General features: G+C 40.1%; 1 protein-coding gene across 1 annotated transcript in view; it reads right to left on the bottom strand.

Annotated features, from left to right (window-relative positions):
• ADGRE3 (adhesion G protein-coupled receptor E3) overlaps nucleotides 1–12,401 on the bottom strand; it is a 247,176-nt gene extending 234,775 nt beyond the window's left edge. The window contains exon 1 of the mRNA XM_049708499.1: nucleotides 12,398–12,401. The gene's annotated coding sequence lies outside the window, so the exon portion shown is untranslated. The remainder of the gene's footprint in view (nucleotides 1–12,397) is intronic.
• Nucleotides 12,402–13,092: the final 691 nt, after the last annotated feature.

The raw sequence follows: 13,092 nt of genomic DNA, 5'->3' as shown, positions 1-13,092 counted from the left end.
TTATTTTGCATTATCTTCTGAGACCATCTTAGTCATATTTCGGCATTATGGACACATTGATATTTTGTTATGCTTTAATCTATATTTTGGTGAATGCCATGTCACCTAAGACAAACGTACATTCTTATCATTAGAATGCTGCCTTCCATATATATCCATTGGATACATCCTATTCAGAAGTGTTATATTTTCATCATGAACTGTGGCTTTTAGCATCAAAAAAGTGTCCTTCAAAATAAATAAACAATGGAAACCAGGAAAAAGAAAAAAAAATTTTAAATAAAAAAGTGTCCATTATCACCTTTAATGCTTTAGGCTTCACTTCTACTTTGTCAGATACCGGAACATTACCCCTGCTCTCTTTTTGTTTACATTTGCCCAGTGTACCTTGTCTATCCTCTTGGGGTTTTTTGTTTGTTTTTTGGGTTTTGGGTTTTGTTGGCCATACTGACTGCTTTCTTTTTTTTTAACATCTTTATTGGAGTATAATTGCTTTACATTGTTGTGTTAGTTGCTGCCGTATAACAAAGTGAATCAGCTATACATATACATATATCCCCATATCCCCTCCCTCTTGTGTCTCCCTCCCACCCTCCCTATCCCTCCCCTCTAGATGGTCACAAAGCACGGAGCTGATCTCCCTGTGCTATGCGGCTGCTTCCCACTAGCTATCTATTTTACATTTCGTAGTATATATATGACCATGCCACTCTCTCACTTCATCCCAGCTTACCCTTCCCCCTCCCCGTGTCCTCAAGCCCATTCTCTACGTCTGTCTTTATTCCTGTCCTGCATGTCTTCTGAATACAGTATACACTTGCATCTTGTTTTGTAAACTAAATCAAAAATATTTTTCTTTTAATATGTTTATATTCATATATGAATGGTATGTTTGGTCTCAACCCTGTCATAATAATTTTCATAAAACTTGCTATTTTCTAACAATTTTAGATTTAGAAAAAAATTTCAAGGATAGTAAAGGGAGTTCTTATTTACTTGTGCTCAATTTCTCCTACTATTAACATCTTAACATTAGTATGGGAAATTTGTTACATTTAATGGACCAGTATCCACAATTATTAATAATTTCCATACATTATTCAATTTTCTTGTTTTCCTTGATGTCATTTTTCTGTTCCAGGAGAAGATTAAGGCTATCACATTACATTTGGTCATTCATCCTCTCAGGTTCTCCTTCACTGTGCCCATATGTCACTTTTCTTGTTTTTTATTAACTTGAGAGTTTTGAGGAGTACTGATCAGATATTTTTGAAATTGTCTCACTTTGGAATTTTTCTGAAGTTCTTTCTCATCATTAGACTAGGATCATGGGTTTCGGGGAGGATAAGCCCATAGGTAAAGTGCCATTTTTATTATGTCATATCAAAGGTACGTACCCTCAACATGACTTACCACTGTTCATGTTGACCTTGATCACCAGACACAGGTTGTGTTTCTTGAGTACCTACATTATAAAGTCTTTCTCATCCCAGTTGCCTACTGTACTCTTTGCAAAGTATTCATTATGCAGAGGTCACACAGAGTGGGGAGTTACCTCCTCAAGGGAAAAGTATCTAAGAACATTATTTGGAATTCTTCTGCATGGGAGATTGGCTCTTCTCCTGCATTCATTCATTCATTCATATCAATAAGGATCATGGATATTTATTTTAAACTTTGGGTCATATCCTAATATGACATTATTTACTTTGTTGCTCAGATTGTTCCAGCTTTGGTCACTGGCAGCTCTTTCAGTTGGCTCTGTGTCTGTCATACTGTTTTTAAAGCATTTGCTGGTATTATACGATGCTCCAGGCTCATCTGTTATTTCCTTCCCAGTCCTAAAATCAGCAATTTCTCCAAGAAGCTTTGGTTTCTTTTATTCGGTAATAGTCTTAGTAACCAAGACACGGGTATAGGTAAGCTTTTTGCTATTAGGGTGTCCTTTTTTTCTAAGTATCATAAGGTTTTACAATTATGCATATTTTGTTTTCTATGCTGTTTCTTTATGAGATATGTATTCTTTGCTCCTTTTGAAATTTAAGGCTTGCAGTTTTGTTCTATCGATAATTGTTATCTTGGTACTTATTCCTTTTTAATACTTCTATTTCTGTTTGCTTATTTAACTGTTCACTATCTGGGTAATTGTCAGGTTTGTTTTTATATCCTTTAATGCCCTCCTATTGCCTATACATCAATGAGCTTTACTCTGCTTCATTTTTCTATCTCCCTTTTCCTCTCATTTACAATTACATTATTTCTACCTTGTCAGAATGTGAATATTTGTACCTTTGTCTTCCACCCTCATTCCCATGTTTGGCTTAGTCTGCGACTTATATTTACATATTTTAAGTGCTCATCATCAGTCCTTTTGCTGCAGTTTCCCAATTCTCACTTGGGTGGAAAATGTTCATCATCGAGTAGACTCAAGAAGCTGATGGTAGCTAAATACTCTATGTTCTTATCTGTTGCAAGCTGTCTTTACATAGCCCTGATACTTGACGGAAAGCGTGTAAAATCCTTGGTTCATAATTACATCGTCCTTTTAAAAACACTGATCCATTGTTGACTTTTTGTACAAGAAACTAATAAAATTATTACCTACGTACTTTGGGGTAAGGAGACAGAAATGTGAGTTGACATACTAAGAGCAAGTCCTCAGGTAGACTGTTAAATGTCAGGCTGATTGTTTGAAACTTGACATTTGCTGTTAATTCATAACAAACAAAAATCTGTATTAATCATATGTGATGTTTAATTTTACAAGTCAAGTTGGCTGGGACATGGTGCTCAGATATTTGGTCAAACAGTATTGAGCATGTTTCTGTAAAGGTGTTTTTTGGATTAAATTAACATTTAAATCAGCTGATGTTGAGTAAAGCAAAGTACCCTCCAGAGTGTATATACCTCATCCAATAAATTAAAGGCATTAATAGAGCAAAGACAGACCTACCCTGAGCAAGAAGGAATATTGCCAGCAGACTGCCTTTGGAACGGAACCACAAGTCTTCCCTGGGTTTCCAGTCTGCCTGCCTACACTGCAGCTTTTTGACTTTTCAAACCTTCAGCATCACATGATCCCATTCCTTAAAATTAATTAATCTCTGTCTTTCCATCTCCATATATATATGCATACACATGCTCTTGGTTCTGGTTCTCTGGAGTACACAGACTAATACAAATTTTCGTTAACAAGAGTGGTTTTGGAGGAATATAAGCTTAAGGATTCGTTTTCTAAAATGTTTTTGGAGTCTCTGGAATTGGCTAATATGATTAGATTTAAAGACATTAATGACTCTATTTCCAATAGTAAAGAGAGCACTGATGGTGCATAATGTGATGTGGCAACAGAGATACACAAAATACCACCACTGCATATTCCTAATCAAAGAAGTATAAGAGGCAGAGTGCTGTATGCTCATGTATATGATACCTTTGAACATTTTTGTGAAACTAATGAGCATAAAGAGATTGGCTGGTTGCTCCTAATATGATTCATCAAAGCAGGAGAAGAAGAGGACAGGCTCAGAGATAGGAAGTCCCAGATAAAGCTGCATAAATGATATGAAAGTTGATAAATCTGCCCTGAAAAAGACCCATATCTCCTGTAGCTGCAGAGCTGAGACTGCTAAAAACCAAAACGTAGAATCTCATGCTTTGAACGGCTGAATTACAAGATAAATTGAATTCCCAATTCATAAGACATCTACTGCTAAAGTGAGGGTGGGCATTGTCTGGGAAGGAGTTGGATCCTGAAAATTGGAGTGGGGATGTACGGAAAGACCCTGATGAAGCAGGGGTCCTTGAACCCCTAAATTGCGACGAGTCTTCTTTGCCAGAAGAAGCAGCCTCTCCACCCCCACGTAAGGAAATTAACCCTGCATTTATTCAGGAAACTATAATAACACAAGACACTGCTGATTCTCCTCAGGAACTACCCCTATTAGCCCTCTTTTCTTCTAGACTTATAACTAGACTCAATTCCCAGCAAGCCCCTAAGGGTGAAGTACTGAGTGTGACCCATGAAGGGAAGCATTACACTCCAAAAGAAATACTTATTTTTTCTAATTTATAGAGAAAGAAATCCAGAGTATATGCATGGGAATGGATATCAAACATGTAAGATAATGGTGAAAGGAACCTAATGTTGCTTCAGGCTGAATTTATTAATATGGGCCTACTTAGCAGAGATTCCACATTTAATGTTGCACCTTAGGGAACTGAGTATCTATCTGCCAGTTTTGTTGGTTAGCTAGGTGAAACATAGACAAAAAGGCAACTAAAAGTAAATGAGCCTGCAATGCCAAGACTCTCTTGGTTTACTGCAGCGGAAGGGATTCAAAAACTTATGCAGGGCTTCCCTGGTGGCGCAGTGGTTGAGAGTCCGCCTGCTGATGCAGAGGACACGGGTTCGTGCCCCGGTCTGGGAAGATCCCACATGCCGCAGAACGGCTGGGCCTGTGAGCCGCGGCCGCTGAGCCTGCGCGTCCGGAGCCTGTGCTCCGCAACGGGAGAGGCCACAACAGTTAGAGGCCCGCGTACCGCAAAAAAAAAAAAAAAAAAAAAAACTTACGCAGAATGGAATTAAAGTAGATTTGTCACCAAAGACTTACTCACTCACAAGTTGGACACACCTTTTATCACAACTGTGAGAAATTAGTTTATGAGGGGAGCTTCGGCCTCCTTGATGAGCTCTGTGATAACTGTTTTCCTTAGCCCAGAATTTACACTGGGAAATCCTGACACTGAGTTGGGAAATCTAAATGCAATAGGAGTAATTAGATCCTGGGATAGCAGGGGCCAAGTGGTAGCATGGAATTCGCCAAAGGCAAGATGGACATGGTTACCATCATGGACATAAGAGTCAAAGCAGGAATCAGAAAAGTTTGTCTCAGGGAGACCTACAGCACTGTCTGGTTGATAATGTTGTTCCTAGAAGTGAAATACATAGGAAGCTTAATAAATTCTTACTTGATCTGTATAAGCAGAAAGGTTCTAGGTTAGTGAACAAAATTCTAACTTGAATCATCAAAAGACAGTCACAGTCCCTCACTCAATTCCCAGACTTGAGTCACTTTACAGTTCCAGAACCCCTTGAATTAAGAGGAGAATAATTCCCCATGAGGAAGGACCCAGGTACACTGCCAAATGTATACATTTAATCTTTTTCCCAGCCTTCGCAACAGGGCCTTATAGTCAGGGTGACAGTACATGGGGAAAAGGAAATAATCAGACCTACTGGAGATTAATTACATTAATTCCAGGAGACCCAAAATGTCACTACGATCCACTACTCAGAGGGGCTTAAGAAGGTCAGATGATCTATGGAGATTTAGCTCAGATCCATCTCAGAGTGGGCCCAGTGATTCCCTGGACTTATCCTTTGGTTACTTCCATAGTTCTGGAATTCATAATTGAAATAGACATAGTCAGCAACTGGCAGAATCTCCCATTGGTTCCATGACCTGTGGAGTGAGGGCTATTATGGTGGGCAAAGCCAAGTGAAAGCCACTAGAATGGCCTCTACTCAGAAAAATAGTAAACCAAAACCAATTCAGCATTCCTAGAGGGATGCGGAATTAATGCCACTATCAAGGACTTGAAAGATGCAGGCAAGGTTATGGCCAGCACATCCCCATTCAACTCACCTATTTCTCCAATACAGAAAACAGATGGAACATGAAGAATGACACTGGATTACCATAAGCTTGACCAGGTGGTAACTCTAATTGCAGCTGTTTTATCAGATGTGGTTTCACTGCTTGAACAAATTAACATAACCCCTGGTACCAGCTATGCAGCTGTTGATCTAGCAAATTTTTTTTTTGGGGGGGGGGGTTGGTTTTGGGGTTTTTTTGCGGTACGCGGGCCTCTCACTGCTGTGGCCTCTCCCGTTGCGGAGCACAGGCTCCGGACGTGCAGGCTCAGCGGCCATGGCTCACGGGCCCAGCCGCTCCACGGCATGTGGGATCTTCCCGGACCGGGGCACAAACCCGCATCCCCTGCATTGGCAGATGGACTCTCAACCACTGCGCCACCAGGGAAGCCCTAGCAAATGGTTTTTTCTCCATTCCTCTTAATAAAAACCACCAAAAGTAATTTGCTTTCACATGGCAAGGCTAGCAATTCTCCTTCCCTTCCTACCTAAGGAGTATATCAATTCTCCAGCCCTAAGCCATAATATACTTTTCCAGCCTTGATCACCTCTTCATTCCAAAATATGTCATATTACATTGATGGTCCTCTGCTGACTGGAACTAGTGAGCAAGAAGTAGCAACTACTCTAGACTTCTCGATAAGACATTTGCATGTCAGAGGATGAGAAATGAATGCAACAGAAATTCAGGTGCCTTCTACCTCAGTGAAATTTCTAGGGGTCTGATGGTGTGGAACATACCAAAATATTCTTTCTAAGGTGAAGGGTATATTATTGCATCTGGCCTCTCATATGCCAAAGAGAGGAAAATGCCTAGTGGGCCTCTCTGGATTTTGGTAGCCAACATTAACCTCATCTGTGTGTGCCACTCCAGCCTATTTACCAGGTGATCCAAAAGGCTCCTAGTTTTGAGTGGGGCCTGGAACAAGAAAAGGCTTTTTAACAGGTCCAGGCTGCCTACAAGCTGCCCTTCACTTAGGCCATGTGATCCAGAAGATCCAATGTCGCTTGAAGTGTTAATGGCAGATAGGATACTCTTTGCAGCCTTGGGCAGGCCCATATTGGTGAAACATGGCAAAGACCTGTAGGATTTTGGACCAAAGCCCTGATATCCTCTGCCGATGATTCACCTCCTTTTGAGAAAAGGTTTGCTAATGATCCTTAGTAGAAACTAAACATTTAACCACGGGCTCCCAGGTTGCCACGCTAACTGAGCCACCCGTCATTAACTGGGTGTTATCTGACAGACCAAGACATGAGGTTTGGTATGCAGAGCAGCACTGTAGCATCAAAAGGAAATAGTATAGGGACTTCCCTGATGGTCCAGTGGTTAAGACTCCGCGCTCCCAATGCAGGGGGCCTGGTACGATCCCTGGTCGGGGAACTAGATCCCACATGCTGCAACTAAAATAAGATCCTGCTTGCAGCAACAAAGATCCCGTGTGCCACAACTAAGACCTGGTGCAGCCAAATAAATAAATAATTTTTTTTTAAAAAAAAGAAGTAGTATATACAAGAAGAGGTACAGACCATGAAGGTGCCAGTAAGTAAGTGGATCAAATGCCCATAGTCTCCACTTCTGCTACACTACATTCTCCCTCCCGACCTGTACCTGTGGCACCTATGGGGAGTTCCCTGCAATCAGCTGACAGAGAAAAAGGAGTCTAGGGCCTGGTTAACAGAAAGTTCTGATGCAGGCACCACCTGAAATGGACAGCTGCAGCAGTATAGCCCTTTTCTGGGACTTCCCTAAAGGAGATGGTGAAGGGCAATACTCTTCAGCAGGCAAAACTGCAAGCACTGCATCTGTTTGTTCACTTTCCTTGGACGGAGAAATGGCCAGAAGTATGATTATACACTGAATCATGGGCTGTGACCAAAGGTATTGGCTGGATGGTCATGGATGGAAGAAACATGATTGGAAAATGGATGACAAGAGAGTTGGTGAAAGTGTTATGTGGATAGATATCTCTGAATGGCTGAAAAAAGTGAAGATATTTGTGTCCCATGTGAATGCTCACCAAAGGGTGACTGCAACAGAAGAGGATTTTAATCATCAAGATTTATAGGATGACCCATCCTGTGGATAACAGTCAGCCTTTTTCCACAGCCAACCCTGTCTTCACCCAATGGGATCATGAACAAGTGACTATGGGGTAGGAACAGACGTTATTCATGGGCTCAGCAACATGGACCTTCGCTCACCAGGGATGACCTGGCTACACACACTGAGTGCCCAATCTGCTATCAGAGACCAACACTGAATTCCCGATAAGGCACCATTCTCTAGGATAATCAGCCAGCCACTCAGTGGCAAGTTGATTTCATTGAACTGTTTCCATCATGTAAGGGGCAGCGTTTTGTTCTTTCTGGAATAGACATTTATTCTGGATACAGATACACATACACTCATAGGCAATGCTCTTGCATAAACTACCATCCATGGACTTACACGATGCCTTACGTACCATTATGGTATTCCATACAGTATTCCTTCTGATCAAGGAGCTCACTTCACAGCAAATGAAGTGCAGCAATGGACAAATGCTCATGGAATTCACTGGTCTAACCATGCTCCCCATCATCCTAAAGCAGCTGGCTTGACAGAACTGTAGAATGGCCATTTGAAGACTGAGGTATAGCACCAGCTGGGTGACAATAACTTTTAGGGCTGGGACAAGGTTTTCCAGGAGGCTGCATATGCTCTAACTTAGCATCCAATATATAGTCATGTTTGTCCCGTAGGATACACAGGTCAAGGAATCAAAGGGTGAAAATGGGATGGCACTGCTATTTCTCCTGATGACCCATAGCAAAATTTTTGCTTCCTGCCCCCTATGACCTTATGCTCTACCATCCCAGAGGTCTTTGTTCCAAATAGAGTAATGAATTCATCAGGACATACAACCATGATTCCACTGAACTGGAAGTTAAGATAGCCATCTGGCCACCTTAGGATTCTCATGCCTCTGAGTCAACAAAGATGGGAGTTATTGTGCTGGCAAGGGTTACTGATCCTGCCTACCAAGTGGAAATTGGTCTGCTATTCCACCAATGAGGCAAGGAAGAGTTGCTACGATGTATCATCTAAAATGTCCCTTTGCAGGACTTCCCTGGTGGTCCAGTGGTTAAGACTCCATGCTCCCAGGGCAGGGGGCCCGGGTTCCATCCCTTTTCAGGGAACTAGATCCCACATGCCACAACTAAAGATCCCTCATGCCACAACTAAAAGACCCCACATGCCACAACTAAAAAAGGATCCCACATGCCTGCAACAAAGATCCCATGTGCCGCAATAAAGACCTGATGTAGACAAATAAATAAATAACGTGCCTTTGCAATAAAATTAGAAGACATACAAAGAAATAGGAAAGTGTGACTCATACAACAACAACAAAAAAGCAGGCAATCAAAACTGCATGTGTGAGCAATCAGATGTCAGATTTAACAGAAAAAGACTTCAAAGTAGCCATTATAAATACGTTCATGGAATAAGAAAAAAGCATGATTAAAGAAGTATGTTGAGGGACTTCCCTGGTGGCGCAGTGGTTAAGAATCTGCCTGCCAATGCAAGGGACACAGGTTCGAGCCCTGGGCTGGGAAGATCCCACATGCCACGGAGCAATTAAGCCCGTGCACCACAACTACTGAGCCTGTGCTCTAGAGTCCGTGTGCCACAACTACTGAAGCCCACAGGCCTAGAATGCATGCTTCACAACAAAAGAAGCCACCACAATAAGAAGCCCGTGCACTGCAACAAAGAGTAGCCCCCACTCACCACAACTAGAGAAAGCCCGCATGCAGCAACCAAGACCCCACTCAGCCAAAAATAAGTAAATAAATGTATTTTTTTTTAAAAGATGTTGAAAATGTTTGATCAAATAAAATTACCAATCAAGACATAGAAATTATGAATTGAATCAAAAGGAAATTCTGGAGTTGAGAGGTACATCAACTGAAATGAAAATTTCACTAGGGGCTCTCAACTGTAGATTTGAACTGGAGAAGAATGATCAGACTTGAAGACAGACTGACGAGGAATTCCCTGGTGGTCCAGTGGTTAGGACTCTGCACTTTCACTGCCGAGGGCCCAGGTTCTATCAGGTCAGGAAACTAAGATCCCGGAAAAAAAAGAAGATAGACCAATGGAGATTATGTAGTCCAAAAACAGAGATAAAAAAGAATGCAGAAAAATGAACAGAACCTCAGAATAATGTGGAATACCACTAAGTACACCAATATATTATAATGGCAGTATCCATAGGAGAAGAGAGGAAGAAATGAGAAAAGATATGTAAAGAAATAATAGCTGAACTTTTCCAAAATGTATGGAAACACTAACCTACCCATCCAGGAGCTCATCAAACTCCAAGCAGGAGAAACACAGAGGGCCACAAAGAGACACAGCATAATAAAAATGCTGAAAGTCAGTCGATGACAAAATCTTCAAAATGTCAACAGTAACTGGAAGAAGAACCAATGTTTACAAGGACACCTCAGTAAAATTAACAGCAGACATCTCAGCAGAAAAAAGAGGGGCCAGAATGCAGAGTGATGACATATTCAAAGTGCATTAAGAAAAAGAAGGTCAACCAAGACATTGGGTCAGCCTATATTCAGTGAAGCTACCTTTTAAAAATGAAGGCAAAGACTTTGCCAAATAAACAAAAACTGAGAAAATGTACTGATAGCCAATCCAACTTACAAGAAATACTGAAGGAGGTTCTTCAGGCTGAAAGTGAGTGAGCCTAGATGGTAATGCATAGCAACATGAAAAAATAAGGAGTGCTAGTATAAGTATTTATGTATTTATGAAAGACAGAATAAGTACACATTTAATCCTTTATTTTCTTAACTGATATCAAATAAATTACATAAAGTAATATGTATATAATGCGATGTTAGGTCTATAGCATAAAGAAATATAACAGGTTTGTAATATGTTTGCCAATAAATCCTACAAAGGCAGAAGCAAAATTGTATTGGGCTGACAAAATGAGCACAAGAAGTAAAGTAATAAGCATAACGGTGTATTATTGGGTTATACCATTAATAGGTATAACCTGTATGATAATACTACTACAAAATGGCAAAAGGGAATAGAGCTGTACAGGAGTAACCTCTCTATATGTCATTTGAATTAAACTAGAATATACCTGAAGCTGCTTCTAATAAAAAGAATACTATAAACAATACAGCATCCAATTAAAAATAACATCAAAAATATGGTAAGAAATTCATTCAAAATACTAAAATGCAACATTACAAAATATTCACCTAATGCAAAATAAAGAAATGAAGGAAGGATGAAAGAAAACTCTTAGAGGAAAACATAGGAAGAACACTCTTTGACATAAATCACACAAGATCTTTCTTGATCCACCTCCTAGAGTAATGGAAATAAAAACAAAAATAAACAAATGGGACCTAATGAAACTTCAAAGCTTTTGCACAGCAAAGGAAACCATAAACAAGACCAAAAGACAACCCTCAGAATGGGAGAAAATATTTGCAAATGAATCAACAGACAAAGGATTAATCTCCAAAATATATAAACAGCTCATGCAGCTCAATATTAAAGAAACAAAAAACCCAGTCCAAAAATGGGCAGAAGACCTAAATAGACATTTCTCCAAAGAAGACATACAGATGGCCAAGAAGCACATGAAAAGCTGCTCAACATCACTAATTATTAGAGAAATGCAAATCAAAACTACAATGAGCTATCAGCTCACACCAGTTAGAGTGGGCATCATCAGAAAATCTACAAACAACAAATGCTGGAGAGGGTGTGGAGAAAAGCGAACCCTCTTGCACTGTTGGTGGGAATGTAAATTGATACAGCCACTATGGAGAACAGTATGGAGGTTCCTTAAAAAACTAAAAATAGAATTACCATATGAGCCAGCAATCCCACTACTGGGCATATACCCTGAGAAAACCATAATTCAAAAAGACACGTGCACCCCAATATTCATTGCGGCACTATTTACAATAGCCAGGTCATGGAAGCAACCTAAATGCCCATCGACAGATGAATGGATAAAGAAGTTGTGGTACCTATATACAATGGAATATTACTCAGCCATAAAAAGGAATGAAATTGAGTCATTTGTTGAGACGTGGATGGATCTAGAGACTGTCATACAGAGTGAAGTAAGTCAGAAAGAGAAAAACAAATATCGCATATTAACACATGTATGTGGAACCTAGAAAAATGGTACAGATGAACCGGTTTGCAGGGCAGAAGTTGAGGCACAGATGTAGAGAACAAACGTATGGACACCAAGGGGGGAAAACCGTGGTGGGGTGGGGATGGTGGTGTGCTGAATTGGGTGATTGGGATTGACATGTATACATTGATGTGTATAAAATTGATGACTAATAAGAACTTGCAGTATAAAAAAACAAACAAAAAAACAACTAATACTATACTTTCTTTGGGTTATTTATATGGAAATATGTTAATATAAATGTTTCAGACATTACATGAAATTTCTAAAAATCTTGTATGTTCTGGTATAATGTTATGTCATAACTCTAGTTATTACTTTAAAATGTGTATCTCAGAAATAACTAAATTTCCTTGTCAATTGCATTATTATGAACTTTCATCAAATCTTTAACCATGGTCATTTTTAAGTCTTTTGTCATTTACAGACAGTTCTGGGTGTACTCTGATGCTTTTGCAAAAATGTTCCTATAAAAGGGTTTCATCTTCAAGGAATTCATGGAAAAGACTCTGACAAGTACAGGTTTCTGGTAACTGACTATACTGCTGAGCTGAATGAATAAGCATTTTCAGAACTCTAATGGAAAACTGATGAATTCATAAAAGTGCTAACAAAAGATCAAGATGAAAAAAAATTAATTACATGGGACTGAGTGAACTGATGAAGATGATTATAATTTTTGTGACTTTCTGTTTGAATAAAAAAAAAATCCCACAAGGACTCAGAGGCAAAAAATATACAAATCAATTTTCACTGCAAAGTAAAGGAGCTGTTACAGTGGAGGATTACTGGACTGAATGTCAATATTATGGCATAGTATGAGGGTGTTTCATGTTTCATAATTGCAATCATTGTTGCTTTTGTTGTGGTCATCCATTTACGATGCTTGGTGTCAGTTTATCTCTTGTAAAAATAAAACACAATGTGTGTGTGTGTGAAAAAAAATTAAAATGCAACATTACAAAATATTCACCTAGGGCTTCCCTGGTGGCGCAGTGGTTGAGAGTTCGCCTGCCGATGCAGGGGACGCGGGTTCATGCCCGGGTCCGGGAGGATCCCACATGCCGCGGAGCGGCTGGGCCCGTGAGCCGTGGCCACTGAGCCTGCGCGTCCAGAGCCTGTGCTCCGCAACGGGAGAGGCCCACGTACCGCAAAAAAAAAAAAAAAAATTCACCTAATGCAAAATAAAGAAATGAAGGAAGA

The sequence above is a fragment of the Orcinus orca genome, chromosome 3 (assembly GCF_937001465.1).
Source record: "Orcinus orca chromosome 3, mOrcOrc1.1, whole genome shotgun sequence".
NCBI classification, from domain to species: Eukaryota; Metazoa; Chordata; class Mammalia; order Artiodactyla; family Delphinidae; genus Orcinus; species Orcinus orca.
Note: the sequence above shows the minus strand (reverse complement) of the source record. Positions and strands in the feature narration are given on the sequence as shown.